The sequence below is a fragment of the Coregonus clupeaformis genome, chromosome 29 (genome assembly GCF_020615455.1).
Source record: "Coregonus clupeaformis isolate EN_2021a chromosome 29, ASM2061545v1, whole genome shotgun sequence".
Classification (NCBI taxonomy): domain Eukaryota; kingdom Metazoa; phylum Chordata; class Actinopteri; order Salmoniformes; family Salmonidae; genus Coregonus; species Coregonus clupeaformis.
Window position 1 is genome coordinate 19,020,006 of NC_059220.1, and position 11,850 is coordinate 19,031,855.

Below are 11,850 nucleotides of genomic sequence, written 5' to 3' on the forward strand. Positions count from 1 at the left end.
CCCTGCTCATAAACATTAGTGTTTGTGGTGCTGTGTTTGTTGGGGAGGGGTTAGGAGGAGTTGGGGGAAGCAGAGGTGCTTTGCAGTGCTTTTCCTCCCTACATGATGTCACTGCATGGGCCTCCTGGCCTCGCCAGGAGCAGGCATGTGGAAATCGCTGGCGAGTCGACGACAAGATTTGCAGTTGAGCCAGTTTCTTTCTAAGAATCCCTCAGACTTGTTTGTGTTATTGACTGCAGTAAAATTGGAAATGTTTCTACTCTCAAAAGAAGGATCCAATGTGGCTGATCATTGGCTAGCCTGCCCATCATGTCATCCATCATGGTATCCATAGAGATAGATTGAGGACTCTAGTGCCCATAAGCTAATTTTAGCATGGGCAGCGCATTTGAGGACTTTCACAATTTTTAAGTAGTCAACTGGGTGGTGCTTCCAATGGGTTAAGGAAGGATCACATACAACGTTTTGGGACAGTGACACATTATTCTTTTTTTTGGCTCTGTACTCCAGCACTTTGGATTTGAAATGATACAATGACTAGGAGGTTAAAGTGTCAGCTTTACTTTGAGGGTATTTCTTTATCCATATCAGGCGAACCGTTTAGAAATTACAGCACTTTTTGTACATAGTACCCCCATTTTACGGGACCAAAAGTGTATTAAGGTACTACAAAGTTAAGTATTTGGTCCCATATTCATAGCACGCAATGACTACATCAAGCTTGTGACTCTCCAAATATATTGGATGCATTTGCTGTTTGTTCTGGTTGTGTTTCAGATTATTTTGTGCCCAATAGAAATTAATGTATTGTGTCATTTTGGGGTAACTTTTATTGTAAATAAGAATATAATATGTTTTTAAACACTTCTACATTCATGTGGATGCTACCATGATTACGATAATCCTGAATGAATCGTGAATAATGATGAGTGAGAAAGTTACAAACGCACAAATATCATACCCCCAAGACATGCTAACCTCAGCATTTTTGGGGGAGTATGATATTTGTGTAAAGCCAAAACATCAAAAAATGTGTCACTGTCCCAATACTTTTGGAGCTCACTGTAATTCTATCCAAGTCATCAGGATGGACCAGACAATTAATTATACTTGAGCAAACATTCCATAACTACAGGTGGCAGTAAATCGCCAACCTTGGCTTAATACCTGTTCAAACAACACACTCCAGGTGGCAGTATGCACCATTTCAGTTAGTTTGCCAACTCATAGAAGTAGTAGTAGAAGAAAATCGACTACTTCAAAATGTTGATGGCCTCAATGGTGCTGCCCATGCTCTCACAGACGCCATAATGGGACAGATTCAATGTTGCGTCCTCTAACTATCTCTATGGTGGTATCGTATCTCTGTTCCCTGCGCTGTGAACCTTATCCAGAGTACTGGGATTAGTTCAACTCCTCCTAAATCGTTCCGTATAGCCATGACAGAACATATCGGGAAATAGGTGTCTTAAAATGTTATATGAAGGGGAAAAAGTATGACTTAGTTTGTGATATGCAGAAGGTATGGTGAATATTTTGCCCCCCCTCTGCTGCTCCCAGGCCCCTCAGCCCCTGCCATAGTAAAAGTGCATGATCTTCAGATGCAGCACAGGCCTGACGAGGAAAACTACAATGCATCACTTTAAAGTTTACGTGTGTTTACAATGTTTCATGTTTGTTGCGGTTCTGCTTCATTAGGACGACCAACGTAGTAACATTCTGGGATATTACATTGTGTGACAGCACAAATGTTGGGGTCATCTTTCAGCAACAGGATCATTTTGACTGTGAATTACAGGTAATGTGACTGAACCATGATGTTAGGGGCTTCCCAGCCACTGATTTAAGATCAGATCAGATCAGATCAGATAAGGTCCAGACCAGGTTTAACCATCCTACACTGTTACTAGGTAAACAGAAGAAACTGGCGATGGGCCAGTTGTTAAGAGCATCAGTCATAGCACACCCTATAAGTGCAATAAATGGATTCAAATAAGGAGGCTTAGACAACCACATAGCCTGCGTTTAGACAGGCAGCCCAATTCTAATATTTGTTTTCCAATCATTTTTCTTTTGATCAATTACATTAGATCTTCTCACGTCAGATATTTTTTAGAGCTGATCTGATTGGTTAAAAGACCAATTATTGAAAAAAAATAATCAGAATTGGGCTGCGTGTCTAAATGCAGCCATAGAAGCATTGTAAATAAAACCACGTAAAAAAAGTAATAGTAAGGCCGTGTACACATTTGCGCTTATAGCATAACTTTTAACATAACTCATGGTTAACGCTTTGGGTTCCTTAAAAATGTCAAGCCCTCCTAGTGATGAGCCGTCATCAGTGTGTCAGTGGTGCTGTATGTGGGGTGAACAGTACAGTAGGGAGCTGAGCTGTGTGTCGGGGTGCCAGGCAATCAGGTAGGCAGGCGGTTTGTGAGGTAGACTGGATCCCACCCCTGAGCTCCAGCTCTCAAATCAACGCACAGAAAATAAACACCGCACTGCCAAAGGAACTCGTTTACCAAATCTGAAATTGCACTCATAGCCCAAATTACCTACAATTACAAGCCCAGCTAGAAATTTACTTTTCAGTCAGCCATCCAGAAAAAGATCATAGGATATCCTACAAATTGGAATTCTTGTGCACCCCCAGCCTCCCCCTTCCACACCCCTATACCTTCCAACAACTCCCCATTTACTTAGATGGTCACTAACCTGCAGTCCCATAAAAGTAGAGTGCGTTTAAGAGGTCAGTTGCAGATTCTACAGGCAGTCGCAGGATGTGTTGGTGTGTGTGTGTGTGTGTGTCTCCCTTGGTGCTTTTATCTGAAAGTTTTCCTCCCAAACAACTTCAACAGACCCCATACTTACACGGAGAGCTCTGTTGCTACCAGTTTCGCCAAGATATTCCGACCACTCCCAAAACATTTAGCTGTTCCAGCAAAAGCAATTACGTGTTTTTGGCCCAAAGTAAAGTGGATAGGGACTCTCTTAAAAGTGTGTAAAATTCCCTCCTTGTTTAATTATGTAGTGCTGGGTGAAACCTGGGGGCCCAGTCCTCCATTCTAACTGCAGTGTTTTTTCCATGGCACACATATGCAACACATTGGTTCCCACCGAGAGATCGGAAGCAAGGCGGATCCCAAGCGAGAAGTTATGGTGTTCCCAAAGCCCGGAGCTGTGCGGTGACCTCATAGCCTGACCACCTACCACTCCACAAAATCCCAAGCATGAGGTTGGGCACCCCGAGTGTGGCATCCATCTGCAAACTGTGATGTCCAGTGTGAGTCATCCACAGCTGAGGCCTAGCTATGGGGACTTTACACCCTGACAAATACATGTCCCTTTCTCATGGTGGATTAAGGATTTCCATTTAATTCTGTCGGGGAGGAATAGCTGACTTCTAGCTGACTTGATGGTCCAACCTAATTTTCTTATAACAGTTTGTTAGTATAATAAATGGTACAGTCAGAGGACATACAGTATCTAATTAAACATACTCCGTAACAGTCCTACATGTACACACTTTACACAGTATATGTACATACTTTTCCTTTTCAGTCTTTCAAATGAAGCTGTTGTGCAATGTTGACATTACAAACACATTTGATTAAACAAATATCCAAGCTGGAGACCGCAAGTTTGATAAACAAGTCAGTCACTGCTTATAAATTAATACATGTATTGCTTTTACTACTGTTTTGATATATCCGTCTCACACCCGATTAATCCCCACGAGCTGCGTACAGACCATCTCTGTTGACAGTTTTACAATGACCAACACATATTTGATTGGCCCAATGCTATCTTTCTGGTTTACAGAAAAATTAATGATCTGTAACTAAATAGAAACTTGAAGAATATATTTTCCATGCAGTTTTACAGAAAAGTTAGACATATCAAGAATGTTATAAGCATACAAAAATGCATATTAGACAGTGAGCCAAGCCACAGTTGTATCCAGCTGCGTCTTGCTAACTTTGCTCACAGAACCAGAACAAAGGGTGATGACACAGATGTCATATACTGTCAGCATTCATCCCTTCAACTACTCAAAATCTGCAGGTCACTGAATCTGATGTTGAGTCCGGAATAGGCCATTGCGGTGACCAAATTACTGCCACTCCGGCAGTCATGAGTCATGACCGCAGTAAGATTCCACGTGACCGTTGAGTCATGGTAATCTCCTTTTATGCACTCTGGACATGCTTTGATAGTACCCAACTGGATAACTACCATCAGGTCTTAATGGCCTGGTACTCATGGCTCTATTGTCCCTCTAACCACTTTGACATCAATGCAAATGCAATTGAAAATCACATCAAATACTTATCATCAAAATAGTAGGCCTTAACATTCTTTTAAAAAAGTCACCTCACTGTGATGATCAATTTGAAGAAAGAAGTTCAATAGCAGGTTGAAACAGTGTAAAACATGGTTGTTGTGGATGTTGTTTCGACATATTAGGACTCTAAACTAAACACTGAAGCTCATGAAAATATAACTGAAATAATCTCTGGTGCTGTCCATATATTTGACAGGCCCTGTTTAGATTGACAGGGAGTAGTATCCCCTACAAATGGAAGGAGCAAGTGTATGACCAGTCCATATACTATTCCAACATCCATGCTGACAACCTTGCTCTTCTTCTCCTCTCCTCTGCTCTCCTCTCTTCTCCTCCCCTCTCCTTTCTCCCCTCTCCTATCTCCTCTCTTTTCCTTTCTCCTCTCCTCTCCTTTCTCCCCTCTCCTCTCTGCTTTGCGTCCCATCTTCCTGCCCAAGGTTCGACCACACTGGGATGTTAACATATTCCAACTGCTTGGAATTCCTTCCTGCAGTCTTGGGAGCTCACACTGTGTATTAAAACTTATTGGGCCTTTTCAAGTTTTATTTGAAAGTATGTAATTACATTCTTGAAAGAATAACTGGTCCCCGGAGTGATTTATATGGAGTATTAAATGTGAAGTTTTGAAAAGACAAAGTTTACACTCGCTCATCCACTTAAGAGCTTCTCAATGGCCTAAAATGTTCAGGGGGCTTTGGGCTATATGCAGTTAAAATAAATATGTAGAGAACAAGAAAGAGAGGGAGATGGAGCAGAAAGAGAGGGAGATGGAGCAGAAAGAGGGGGAGATGGAGCAGAAAGAGGGGGAGATGGAGCAGAAAGAGGGGGAGATGGAGCAGAAAGAGGGGAGATGAAAGAGGGAGATGGAGCAGAAAGAGAGGGTGATGGAGCAGAAAGAGGGGGAGATGAAAGAGGGAGATGGAACAGAAAGAGAGATGGAGCAGAAAGAAGGGGGGGGTGAAAGAGGGAGATGGAACAGAAAGAGAGGGAGATGGAGCAGAAAGAGGGGGAGATGGAGCAGAAAGAGGGGGAGATGGAGCAGAAAGAGGGGGAGATGGAGCAGAAAGAGAGGGAGATGGAGAACAAAGAGGGAGAAGGAACAGAAAGAGAGGGAAATGAAAGAGGGAGAAGGAACAGAAAGAGAGGGAGATGGAGAAGAAAGAGAGGGAGATGGAGCAGAAAGAGAGGGAGATGAAAGAGGGAGATGGAACAGAAAGAGGGAGATGGAGCAGAAAGAGAGGGAGATGAAAGAGGGAGATGGAGCAGAAAGAGAGGGAGATGGAGAAGAAAGAGAGGGAGATGAAAGAGGGAGATGGAACAGAAAGAGGGAGATGGAGAAGAAAGAGAGGGAGATGGAGCAGAAAGAGAGGGAGATGAAAGAGGGAGATGGAGCAGAAAGAGAGGGAGATGGAGAAGAAAGAGAGGGAGATGAAAGAGGGAGATGGAACAGAAAGAGAGGGAGATGGAACAGAAAGAGAGAGGGAGTATGAACTGACTAGCTCACCTTATGTTCCCTCGTAATATCTTACTCAACCAAGCTGAGTCAAGTCACTGAAAGGTCCATGGGGTTGGTCCACAGTCTATTTCGTATTCATAAGATTACACGCTTTGCCACTATAACAGAGATGTAGTGTAGTGTATATCATTGCCGTAGTTCCTGAAACCCACTTAAGTTCAGTTACTTGATTCAACGTTTTCCACATTGAATCAACATGGAAAACTGATTGGATTTGCAAAAAGTCATCAACGTAAGGGAATGTTGTATTTTTTTCACACAACTTTTAACCTAAATCCAATGTCATGGAATTTTTTGTTGATTTCACATTGAATTCACATTAGTTTGCCTTTAGAATGGAACTCTGCTTTGTTAGTCAGCGAGTCAATGCTGCTGGATGTATGAACAGCTTTTGTACTGAGTTACTTCTCTTAAATAATTTGATTGGTTGACTGACTAGGACACTCCAGAGATCCTGCACTGTGTGCAGGGCCATAGTCGCATGATAGAAAAGGCCATCTGTGTTCTAAGCTATGCTAGCTACTCCATTCTACTCTACTCAACTCTATACCTGCCTATTCAGTGGACCAGAACACAGTGGCTCCCTATCACAGAACAGTAGGACTCACTGGTGGGCTGCTTGCTCCGCTCCCTCCTGGACTGGCTCTGGCTCTTAGGACCCCAAGTCTAGGCCATGTCAAATCCCCTCTCTCATTAAAGAAGTATCTCTAAGTGCCAAACCAAGGCCCTGAATTTTTATTTTTTAATCCTTTGAGAAAGTCCCCCTGTGTAACCCTCCAAAGCGCTCTACAGCTTTGGCATCAGGCGTTGCCCCACTCAGCCAGGATCTGGACAGTGTTGTGGCAAGTGTCTCATCCCTTGGCACTGAGAGACCGGCCTAAAAAAAGGCAATAGCCGCCAGTAGCGGTGCGTGGGTAAAATATTGTAGAGTAACGCCAATGCCATCCTCCTCTCTTTCATTTTGACAAAACAGTCTATCACTCTGTCATACAGTACACGCTTTTATTTTTTGTTTTCTTAGGCTACCTGGCTAAAGTCCTTGCTCGCTAGTCTAACTTCCATTCATGGGCAACGTTAGCTAGTTAATTGGATTTGCCATTAGCCTTCTACATCTAGCTACATATTGAACTTCCATCCTCTCAGGCCAGGGGCACAACAATGTATGAGTTAATGGTTGGGTCAGAATCGACGTTATAAACATTGGCCAGTATGGAGAATTCAGTAAAACCACAAGTCTAAATCCCTATCTCCATCCATGGCTAATTTAGGAAAGGGGCAATTTTAGCTAGCTAGCTAGCCACTGGAGGACAACAACACAACGAGATGCAACAATTCAAGTTTTTCTGTCAATGACATATGCTCTCAATGGGATTTGATAGGAGTGATGCCAAAATCCAAGCTGGCTTCCAATGACATTTCTTTGGGTGCGCCATGAACATTCACGGTTGAGCTCGCTCAGTTTAGCTCAACACTGATTGGCAAATTTTGTATACTTATTTTTATCAAGGGAGGCCAAATGCTCGTTGGCTTCCCTTGCCTTCAATGCTACGGGCAGCAACAATGTCATACTCCTTTGGACCAGACAGCATCAGATAGATGGCCGACACGTAGAGAGACAGAGGGGCGCTGTTTCGCTCGCTTAGATGCTTTCTCCTGTGAGATACGATCAGCCTCTTGCGAGTTGAAGGAAAATTATGAAACAGAGAGACAAAAGATAAAATAATGTTTGTTTTAGTATTTTTTAATTGGTACATTTTGGGGGGGGGAAGTCTGGCTTCCCTTGGCATCCATGAATACACGCCACTGATGGCCGCCACTCACTTGAGCGGTTGCCTTTGATAACATCTGCCTGGAGCAGCTTTTCACCTGCGACAACAGGAGATGGAGGGACATTAAAGACCTGTCACTTACTTGGCCAACGATTCCCATCATCTATTGACCCAAGCTCAGTCACAAAAACACAGGACTGAACCAACTGGGCAAAAACTGGTTAAATCAATGTTGGTAAACACTTCAATACTTAAAATGATTTTTTAACAATACAAGCCAAAGCTTCTGTTGGATTTCCCAAAGTTCTAAAAACTTTAATTTTGACTTGCATGTCATCAAAACCTTTAGGATTTCAAAATTCCAATTCCTGATTCCTCTTTAGCTCCACCATGGGATAAAAAAAAAAAATCTAAATAAGGCTTTATTGCTATAACTATAGCTTCAACTGTACATACATGTGGACAAAAGACCCCAGAAAAAAAACTTTAAGTGACTAACATAGCGCCCCTCCAGAAAAGCTCAACCAATCCAACATCCATCCTTCTTCATTTTCTTTGTGTTTACTTCTACGTTCATGAGTTTACATGCCAATTCCATTAAGAATTAAAATATTCAATCCACATTGCGGAAATTCTGATTTACAGCATGATTGAAATTTAAAGTAAATGTTCCCGCTTTAGCGTAGACTGCATTAACGGTCAATGCTGCATATGTGAGCTCAATCGGAAATTACCTTTACATTTATATCGCGGAATCCGTAACGCTTCAGCTTTAGAGATTTTATAGAGCCCTTAATACTTCAGCATTCCTTGTAAAAGCAAACTGATGGTGTTTATTAAAGCGTGTTTTCGGCTGAATCAGACAGGCCGGAAGAAGCAGTGACCTCTCTTTGTTCTAGCAGAGGCGAGGAGGAGGGGTGAAACGTGAGTTTCGGCATAGCGCCTCTCCAGAAGAGCTCAACCAATCCAACATCCATCCTTCTTCATTTTCTTTGTGTTTACTTCTACGTTCATGAGTTTACATGCCAATTCCATTAAGGATTAAAATAGTTTGTGCAATCCCTCCTCAACTTCTCACCACCCCCCTCTTTCCCTCCCTTTAACCCCTCCTGCCACTTACAGGCTTTGAGACCCATGGGCTGAGTTAAGGGATTACTGGCCAAACGCGCTGTGGCACAGACCATTACCCAGAAACGAGAGGCGGCTGGGTTGAAGAATGTTCCAGTGAGATGCCTGGAACCTATAGTGAAAGCTATATTTGATCAATGGCCATGGCGCGTGTCTGCACTAATGAATACTTCACTGAGTGTCAGAAAAAATAAGAGAAAACTAAGGGTGTTATATGACACCAGGCCGGGGGTTTGCACTTCAAGGTCCCCTTTGAGCTGCTATTGATTCACAGGTGAGTGGCTCCAAGCAGGATTTAGTGACTCATAGCTGTGGAGGTGAAGTCATCCACTGTCTCACCAAATGCACCGGCACAGGACTGTTGACCTTCTCAATTGCCCAATGACAGATGTCACCTGATGATTCAGCTCAGCATGCTCACAAAAAAAGACAAATGCTACTACAATAAGCGAAAAGTAAAGTATGGTTAATGTTGTATTTTTTAAAATCAGTTTGGGAGAGTAAATTGACGTGGCCCTCTCCGTGACTGTGGGATGGGTGGTGGTTGTGCAGCCAGTGCCTGTAGGGCTGAACCACCCAGGGTTGGTAATCTCAGAGGGATCTGAGGGAGCTCAGTGGGGCTAAGCCCGGTCAACGCCTGGGAGTGGACCTCCATTAGAGACCCACAGCCAGGTGCCCTCAGCCACAGCCCCACCAGGCCTGCACCGTATCCCATCCCAGCAAAGCTCTCATCCCTCCAGAGTGGGAGGATCGAGGATCTTCACTGGCCCCCTAGGGTCTTCTGAAGGCCCCTGTGGACCCAGAACAACTACTCCCTCCACTCTTCCTTCCAACTGAGGGAATGGGATTACTTTCTTTTGTTTCCCCTCTTCATGCATGCTTGTCTGCATTTCATCATCTGTCTGTCCATGTTATTGTGTAATACACTTGATTGACTCATCAAGCTGAAATGTTTTGGAGATGGGATTGATCCCAAACAGGCCAAATGTTCTGGAAGAGACAGTTGATAAGGAGGAAATCATTCACAAATATCTGAGGGAGTCTGGCGGAAACCACGGACAGCATGAAGATGATATTTAATAGCAACCTTTAAGAGGGAAATGCTTTTGATTTGTTGATTACTGGGATTGCTGACCACGCTGTTGCAGCCAGTTGAATTGCTTCCAGAGGAGCCCTTCACTCTATATGTCAATTTCTGCATGCCGATGTGAGATCAAAAACCGAGATGCTCCTACAGCCAAAATGTTCTCCCCCCCAAATCTTCAATTTCCAGCAATCACCTTGTGACCTACGATAGACCCTCTCAACATCTCCTTGCTCATTCTGCTGATGTCTTCATTGGCTGGGCTGCTTGCCACGGCTAGTGTGGAGGGAAAGGACCGCGAGTGTGTCGCACTCTGATGACCCGTGCTGGCTGTGTGCACAGCTGCTGTGAGATGGAGAGTTGAAGAGCTGAGCTGCTCCCTGGAGACCTAATGGATGTAGAGGTCCGGTCCTCCATTAGCCCTCCTACTTCAAACTATATGTTGTCTATTGCAATGATTACTTACCACAAGTTATTTTACACTCATCTTTTAAAAGCCCTATCCTACTCTTCATATTCTGTGTTCTATTTGTGAACATCAGCTTATTAAACTGTTAAAAAATGACATTAAAACATATAAACCTTCAAATATTTTGTTGCAAAATACAATCCTGTTTACGCCAGACTGAATATATTGCAGAAGTCTCGTATCCTCCAGGTGTATCACCAACAACTGTTACCAGTAATAGATGTACAATAACATTATTTGTTTACACAGTCAACTATTGGTCGCATTTGAATGCAAACTGCTGGTGGTCTACAGTCTATAAAAACCCCAGAGACAGAGACAAAGCAATTAGTAATGTCACGTGATAAGAGTCAGTCAGTCTCACAGGTCCGTGTAGCCTTTGTCCAGCCAGTGGCATTGTCATGCAGAAGAAATGCATTAGAAGGTAACGTATTGTATATTAGGCCCTCGGAGTCACAAAGACTGTCCAAAAAACACAAATACTACACCGTTTAGCTGCAGTTTTTGCATATCCACTTTGCATGGAGATTTATGTCTGAGGCAAGACAGTCATTAACTAACAGTGCAATGAGCTTTCCATACAAAGCCACAAGACACTCTGGATGCCTATGAGGCACATATAATATAATAACTAGGCAAAAGTCAACACCAAGCAAACAGAAACCACTTGGAGGACTAATGTAGGCCTACAGTGGAACCAAAAGTAAATACAGCGTGAGAAACAACGGCGGCCGTTTGCTTTAGGTTCCCCTGCCAACCGCCAACGCTTCCTGTTTAGACCACTGTTCAGTCTCAGCCTAATCCCCTCACTAGGAGTGCATTTCTCAGGACGCTTACGTGACCCTGGCCAGAGAGATCCAGAGCAGATTTAAGGCTTTAAGATTCATTGTTGCCAATTTCTCTGCGCTGCAGTCTTTGAAAAATGTGTCTTAAAGACTTAACTGGTCCTGAAAGGCCATGGGGTAAGGTGAAGCAACAATGCTTGTTTAACCATTACCAGTCAACAAGGATTTTTCAACTATGGAGTGTATAGTGTGGGGTACATCATTTTTGTATTATCACTCAACGATCTTACAAGCTTTCATTAATGTACAGTTGAAGTCGGAAGTTTACATACATCTTAGCCAAATACATTTAAACTCAGTTTTTCACAATTCCTGACATTTAATCCTAGTAAAAATTCCCTGTCTTAGGTCAGTTAGGATCACCACTTTATTTTAAGAATGTGAAATGTCAGAATAATAGTAGAGAGAATGATTTATTTCAGCTTTTATTTCTTTCATCACATTCCAAGTGGGTCAGAAGTTTACATACACTCAATTAGTATTTGGTAGCATTGCCTTTAAATTGTTTAACTTGGGTCAAACGTTTTGGGTAGCCTTCCACAAGCTTCCCACAATAAGTTGGGTGAATTTTGGCCCATTCCTCCTGACAGAGCTGGTGTAACTGAGTCAGGTGTGTAGGCCTCCTTGCTCGCACACACTTTTTCAGTTCTGCCCACAAAATGTTCTAGGATTGAGGTCAGGGCTTTGTGATGGC